Source organism: Oncorhynchus gorbuscha, linkage group LG11, assembly GCF_021184085.1.
Source record: "Oncorhynchus gorbuscha isolate QuinsamMale2020 ecotype Even-year linkage group LG11, OgorEven_v1.0, whole genome shotgun sequence".
NCBI lineage: Eukaryota > Metazoa > Chordata > Actinopteri > Salmoniformes > Salmonidae > Oncorhynchus > Oncorhynchus gorbuscha.
The window spans coordinates 64,439,676-64,447,677 of NC_060183.1; positions in this window are offsets into that span (position 1 = coordinate 64,439,676).

Sequence of the window (8,002 nt, forward strand, 5' to 3'; positions counted from 1 at the left end):
CCTCTGGGGGCTGCCATTAGGGCAGACACAGGGGTGGAAGGCTTGCTGATCCCTGGAAGTGGTGGGCTGCGTGTTAAGATGACGCAGTACGCCGATGACACTTCCTTGCTGTTGTGCAAGGACTCGTGCCTGACAAGGTCCCTTGCCATCTTTGGGGATTTCACCCGAGCATCGGGAGCAGTTCTGAACCATGCAAAGTCTTCCGTCAGGTTTTTCGGAAGATGGCGCGGTAGAACGGATGTGCCTGGGGGGTTATCTCTCTGAGAGGGGGCCCTGAGGATTCTTGGGGTCCATTTTGAGACCTCCGGCTCAGCGACGCTAAACTGGAACACGCGTATCGCAGTGGTACAGAGGAAGCTAACAATGTGGAAAGCTAGGTATTTGTCTTTTATGGGCAAAGTCCTGGTCCTAAAGGTGGATGTGTTGCCGTCTCTTTTGTATTTGGCATACATCTACCCATTGCCGGCTTGTCTGAGGAGGCCTCTAGTGAGGCTTGTGTTTCAGTTTATGTGGAGTGGCAGGTGCGAGTGGGTCGCCAGGGCATGCATGATCTGTCCCATCGGGGAGGGAGGTAGGGGGGTACCACATTTCCCCCTCAAGCTGGACACAATTTTTGTTTCTTTCTTGTTAACAGAGCTTGCTCAGTCAGTGATACACCCATCCGGTTACCTCCTGCGGGTGTTTTTCTCGTATCAGGCGAGAAGCATAATGGTGTGGTCTAACATGGGTCCTCGGGCGGAACAGCTGCAGTGGCACTTTGGTCATGCGGCCAAGTGGCTGCGTGCGCACCCTGAGGTTGAAGTTGCCCGAGTAGGTTTAGATCACAGGAACCTGTATGAGGAGGTCAGAAAGGCAGGGAGTCCGGCTCCTGTAGTGGGCATCTCGGAAGTGGTCTGGGAGGGAGTGCAGGCGCTGGGTCTGGACAACAGGCTCAAGGACCTGAATTGGTTGAGCCTTCATAAGTGTTTGCCGGTACGTTCCATCTTGTACCGGTATAGTTTGGTGCAATCCCCCACCTGTCCAAGATCTTTTTGTGGCAGGGAGGAGACTGTGCGCCATGTCTTTTGCGACTGTGCCTTTGCTGGAGTAGTATGGGCTAGGGCACGGGTGTTGTTAGGTTTGGTAAAGGGGGATTTTGTATTGACGTGGGCCAGGTTAGAGAGGGGTATAGGGAGAGCGAGAGGGACGGATAGGGACAGGTTTCTTCTCTGGCTTCTCATGAGTCTCTTTAAACGGGGGCTGTGGGAAGCAATCTCTCCCATGGTGAAGACAGGGAGAGATTGGGGGGTGGAAGGGATAGTGAGGAGGGTGGAAGGAGATTTGAGGGGGAGGATGAAGAAGGAGGAGAGGAAGTGGGGGCAGCATGCTGCTCGGGAGAGGTGGAAGGGGGGTTTAGGGCTGGGTGTCATTTAGATTTGTAAGAGGATAGATTAGGGACAGGGAGATAGGGAAAGGTATTTTGTAGGGTGACGGGGAGGGAAGATGCTCTCCTGAGGTTTTGTTTGGGGTTTATGTTTAGGTTAATTAGTTTAATTAAAATACCATTATTTGAGTATGTATGTAAATTATGAGTTGTAAAGAATGAATGGTATTGAAGATAATAAATTATTTTTAGAAAAATAAAAATAAAATAGCCTGTAATTAGGTTTCACGTTCTGTTTGTTGTTTTTGTATTTGTATAGTTATTTCATGTGTCACTTTTTTCATTAAAGTCATGAGTAACCACCACGCTGCATTTTGACAAACGAAGAACGACGTTACACTGAGAGTCTCCTCATTGAAAACATCCGAAGTTCTTCAAAGGTAAATGATTTATTGAATGTTTTTGCTGTTTTTTCTGAAAATGTTGCCTGCTAATGCTAACGCTAAATGCTAATGCTAAATGCTAATGCTAAATGCTAACGCTAAATGCTAACTCTAAATGCGAAATGCTTAGTTTGCTATGGTTGAGAAGCATATTTTGAAAATCTGAGATGACTGTGTTGTTAACAAAAGGCTAAGCTTGAGAGCAAATAGATTAATTTCATTTCATTTGCGATTTTCATGAATAGTTAACGTTGCGTTATGTTAATGAGCTTGAGGCTGTATTCACGATCCCGGATCCGCGATGGCTCGACGCAAGAAGTTAATGAATCATAAGCAAGCAACCATTTTGATGATGGGGATGTGTCATCTCTTCCTCTTCTCCTATCCTCCATTCATGTGTCTATTTCCCGCTCTCCTCCTCCCTCAACTTGTCTCTTTGGGCATGTTTCCCTATCTTCCCATCAGTCAGACATGCTGACCTGTTTAAGGAAGGAAGACACTCTGCTTGTGTTCAGTCTGTTTAAGACGCTGAGACACATATAGCTATATAGTGGACGTTTTTAACATATTCTATAGTAGAGTCAAACATTCTGTTGTAGACAATTGGTCTGAAACCAATCTTACAATTGGACTCCGTATTGACTCTATGTGACTCAGTAGCTCAAAGGTTAAGTTCATATATTTAACCTCTGTACTGACTCCTGCACGTTCTTTCCTCAGGGACATTGCGTAGCCAAAGCCCATTGGACGACAGTCTGAATGACATCACAGACATGGTGCCCCGCCGTAAACGCTACTTCCGTCACTTGCAACCTCCTGACACGGTTGCTAAGAGACCAACCCCAGAGCCAGCGCAGAAACAGACATACTGATACAATGCACACACACACACAGCCACCACACTCACTCACACTCTCCCTCTCACACACTCTCTCTCTCAATTCAATTCAAAGGGCTTTATTGGCATGCCAAAGCAAGTGGAATAGATAATAAACAAAAGTGAAATAAACAGTAAAAAATAACAGTAAACACCTCTCTCTCTCTCTCTCTCTCTCTCTCTGCGGTAAAGTCTCTCCATGTTTCCTTCTCAGATATGTGTACTGCCAAACTGTAAATAATTAGTTAATCCTCAAATGGGTCTACCTAGCGAGGGTGCCCCCCCCCCCCCACCCCAAATAGAGGAAAAGGTGGCTGAGAAACAGAGGGGTGACGTGATGATGAGTTTCCCAACATGGTCTCCTGAAAGCTTGTTTCCAGTCTGCCAAACACACATCCACTGGGATTTGGTCTTTCTCTGTATTCCTCTTCTCTGAAATAGACATGTTACTTTGTTGCCCCCGCCCACCCACCCCCCCCACACACACTTCCTCGCCTCTCTCTCTCCCTCCCACCCCTCCTCTCTCACTGTCTGAAACTTTTCCAGAGACATGTAAAAGGCCCTGGCTTTTCCACTGGAAGTCTGTTTCTGTCTGTGTTTATGGATGGTTCAGCTTTACACTCCTAGCTTCAGATGAGCTCTCAAACTAGACTGCTGTTGCCTCTTTAATAGCCACAACATAGGGACATACTGTACATTTGAAAACCAAAATATTTGAGCCAAATGGCGTATAGGATTTACATGGTAGCTGTCATAAACTGGTCCACTGGCCACTTCACATTGGTGACAACATCTCTCAGACAGAGTGTGTTTGTGCGCTTGTGCATACGTGCACACTGGAATGTGTGTGTGAGTTAGTGCGAGTGCGTGTATAAACATGTGACAGAGCCTCTCTCTCTGCTCTTGTCCAGGAGTCACACATGACAGGCAGTGAAAACATCTCATCACCAGGCCAGCAGTCTATGTTTACTGTGAGAGCTAAAGAGCTCAAACTTTTGGCTGACTGACTGGAGTTAAGTCACTCTTGGACTGACTCAGAGGGTCTTGGAAGAGCCTGACTTTTAAAAGTACCTTAAATAATCCCTATAAATAAAAACACCCTATAACCTACAGACAGTAGCTTGGCATAGTAAATAAACATGTTGTATGATGCATCATTAGATGAATCCAACAATGCTACTGGTCTGTCGCGATTAACTCATCACTGTTGGTTTATAGAGGAGGAGACAGGACAGAAGAGGAGATGGCAATTTGCATATACTCCAGAATGTTGTGAAGAGTTATCAGATGAATTGCAATTAATTGCAAAGTCCCTCTTTGCCATGCAAATGAACTGAATCCCCCCCAAAAAAAACATTTCACTGCATTTCAGCCCTGCCACAAAAGGACCAGCTGACATCTTGTCAGTGATTCTTTCGTTAACACAGGTGTGAGTGTTGACGAGGACAAGGCTGGAGATCACTCTGTCATGCTGATTGAGTTCGAATAACAGACTGGAAGCTTCAAAAGGAGGGTGGTGCTTGGAATCATTGTTCTTCCTCTGTCAAACATGGTTACCTGCAAGGAAACACGTGCCATCATCATTGCTTTGCACAAAAAGGGCTTCACAGGCAAGGATATTGCTGCCAATAAGATTGCACCTAAATCAACCATTTATTGGATCATCAAGAACTTCAAGGATAGCGGTTCAATTGTTGTGAAGAATGCTTCAGGGCGCCCAAGAAAGTCCAGCAAGCGCCAGGACCGTCTCCTAAAGTTGATTCAGCTGCGGGATCGGGGCACCACCAGTACAGAGCTTGCTCAGAAATGGCAGCAGGCAGGTGTGAGTGTATCTGCACGCACAGTGAGGCGAAGACTTTTGGAGGATGGCCTGGTGACAAGAATGGCAACAAAGAAGCCACTTCTCTCCAGGAAAAACATCAGGACAGACAGATATTCTGCAAAAGGTACAGGGATTGGACTGCTGAGGACTGGGGTAAAGACCTTTTCCTCTGATGAATCCCCTTTCTGATTGTTTAGGGCACCTGGAAAAAAGCTTGTCCGGAGAAGACAAGGTGAGCGCTACCATCAGTCCTGTGGCATGACAACAGTAAAGCATCCTGAGACTATTCATTTGTGGGGATGATTCTCAGCCAAGGGAGTGGGCTCACTCACAATTTTGCCTAAGAACACAGCCATGAATAAAGAATGGTGGAGAACAACCTGTAGAAAACACCTGGTCTCCTGCAGTATGGGGGAGAACAACCTGTAGAAAACACCTGGTCTCCTGCAGTATGGTGGAGAACAACCTGTAGAAAACACCTGGTCTCCTGCAGTATGGGGAGAACAACCTGTAGAAAACACCTGGTCTCCTGCAGTATGGGGAGAACAACCTGTAGAAAACAGTATGGGGAGAACAACCTGGGGTCTCCTGCAGTATGGGGGAGAACAACCTGTAGAAAACACCTGGTCTCCTGCAGTATGGGGGAGAACAACCTGTAGAAAACACCTGGTCTCCTGCAGTATGGGGGAGGACAACCTGTAGAAAACACCTGGTCTCCTGCAGTATGGGGGAGGACAACCTGTAGAAAACACCTGGTCTCCTGCAGTATGGAGGAGAACAACCTGTAGAAAACACCTGGTCTCCTGCAGTATGGAGGAGAACAACCTGTAGAAAACACCTGGTCTCCTGCAGTATGGGAGGAGAACAACCTGGTCTCCTGCAGTATGGTGGAAACACACCTGGTCTCCTGCAGTATGGAGGAGAACAACCTGTAAAAACACCTGGTCTCCTGCAGAAAACACTGGTGGTGGTCTCCTGCAGTATGGGGGAGGACAACCTGTAGAAAACACCTGGTCTCCTGCAGTATGGGGGAGAAAACACCTGGTCTCCTGCAGTATGGGGGAGAACAACCTGTAGAAAACACCTGGTCTCCCTGCAGTATGGGGAGAACAACCTGTAGAAAACACCTGGTCTCCTGCAGTATGGGGAGAACAACCTGTAGAAAACACCTGGTCTCCTGCAGTATGGGGAGAACAACCTGTAGAAAACACCTGGTCTCCTGCAGTATGGGGAGAACAACCTGTAGAAAACACCTGGTCTCCTGCAGTATGGGGAGAACAACCTGGGGAGAAACAACCTGGGGGAGAAACAACCTGTAGAAAACACCTGGTCTCCTGCAGTATGGGGAGGACAACCTGTAGAAAACACCTGGTCTCCTGCAGTATGGGGAGAACAACCTGTACACCTGGTCTCCTGCAGTATGGTGGAGAACAACCTGTAGAAAACACCTGGTCTCCTGCAGTATGGAGGAGAACAACCTGTAGAAAACACCTGGTCTCCTGCAGTATGGGGAGAACAACCTGTAGAAAACACCTGGTCTCCTGCACAACTGGTCTCCTGCAGTATGGGGAGGACAACCTGGAAAACACCTGGTCTCCTGCAATGGGGAGGACAACCTGTAGAAAACACCTGGTCTCCTGCAGTATGGTGGAGAACAACCTGTAGAAAACACCTGGTCTCCTGCAGTATGGAGGAGAACAACCTGTAGAAAACACCTGGTCTCCTGCAAAAACACCTTGGTCTCCTGCAGTATGGGGAGAACAACCTGTAGAAAACACCTGGTCTCCTGCAGTATGGGGGAGAACAACCTGTAGAAAACACTTGGTCTCCTGCAGTATGGGGGAGGACAACCTGTAGAAAACACCTGGTCTCCTGCAGTATGGGGGAGGACAACCTGTAGAAAACACCTGGTCTCCTGCAGTATGGAGGAGAACAACCTGTAGAAAACACCTGGTCTCCTGCAGTATGGGGGAGAACAACCTGTAGAAAACACCTGGTCTCCTGCAGTATGGGGGAGAACAACCTGTAGAAAACACCTGGTCTCCTGCAGTATGGTGGAGGACAACCTGTAGAAAACACCTGGTCTCCTGCAGTATGGAGGAGAACAACCTGTAGAAAACACCTGGTCTCCTGCAGTATGGAGGAGAACAACCTGTATGGTCTCCTGCAGTAGGGGAACAACCTGTAGAAAACACCTGGTCTCCTCAACCTGCACCTGGTCTCCTGCAGTATGGAGGAGAACAACCTGTAGAAAACACCTGGTCTCCTGCAGTATGGGGAGAACAACCTGTAGAAAACACCTGGTCTCCTGCAGTATGGTGGAGAACAACCTGTAGGGTCTCCTGCAGTATGGAGAGAACAACCTGTAGAAAACACCTGGTCTCCTGCAGTATGGTGGAGAACAACCTGTAGAAAACACCTGGTCTCCTGCAGTATGGGGAGAACAACCTGTAGAAAACACCTGGTCTCCTGCAGTATGGGGGAGAACAACCTGTAGAAAACACCTGGTCTCCTGCAGTATGGGGGAGAACAACCTGTAGAAAACACCTGGTCTCCTGCAGTATGGGGAAGGACAACCTGTAGAAAACACCTGGTCTCCTGCAGTATGGGGGAGAACAACCTGTAGAAAACACCTGGTCTCCTGCAGTATGGTGGAGAACAACCTGTAGAAAACACCTGGTCTCCTGCAGTATGGAGGAGAACAACCTGTAGAAAACACCTGGTCTCCTGCAGTATGGGGAGAACAACCTGTAGAAAACACCTGGTCTCCTGCAGTATGGGGGAGAACAACCTGTAGAAAACACCTGGTCTCCTGCAGTATGGGGGAGAACAACCTGTAGAAAACACTTGGTCTTCCTGCAGTATGGGGGAGGACAACCTGTAGAAAACACCTGGTCTCCTGCAGTATGGGGGAGGACAACCTGTAGAAAACACCTGGTCTCCTGCAGTATGGTGGAGAACAACCTGTAGAAAACACCTGGTCTCCTGCAGTATGGAGGAGAACAACCTGTAGAAAACACTTGGTCTCCTGCAGTATGGGGGAGAACAACCTGTAGAAAACACCTGGTCTCCTGCAGTATGGGGGAGGACAACCTGTAGAAAACACCTGGTCACCTGCAGTATGGAGGAGAACAACCTGTAGAAAACACCTGGTCTCCTGCAGGCTCTCTGGCTTTATGGTAATGCTGATTGTGTTTTAGACTGGAACACACAGACTCACGTACATACTCGCACACACACACACACACACACACACACACACACACACACACACACACACACACACACACACACACACACACACACACACACACACACACACACACACACACACACACACACACACACACACACACACACACACACACACACGGTAGCTTCAGGTGGTCCAGCTGGTCATGAGGAGGCTGGTACACCAGGAGAAATAACTGTTAACACAATAAGACCTGAACCAGCCATGTTTTAACTGCTGCTCTCTGCTCTGATTGATTTCTCAG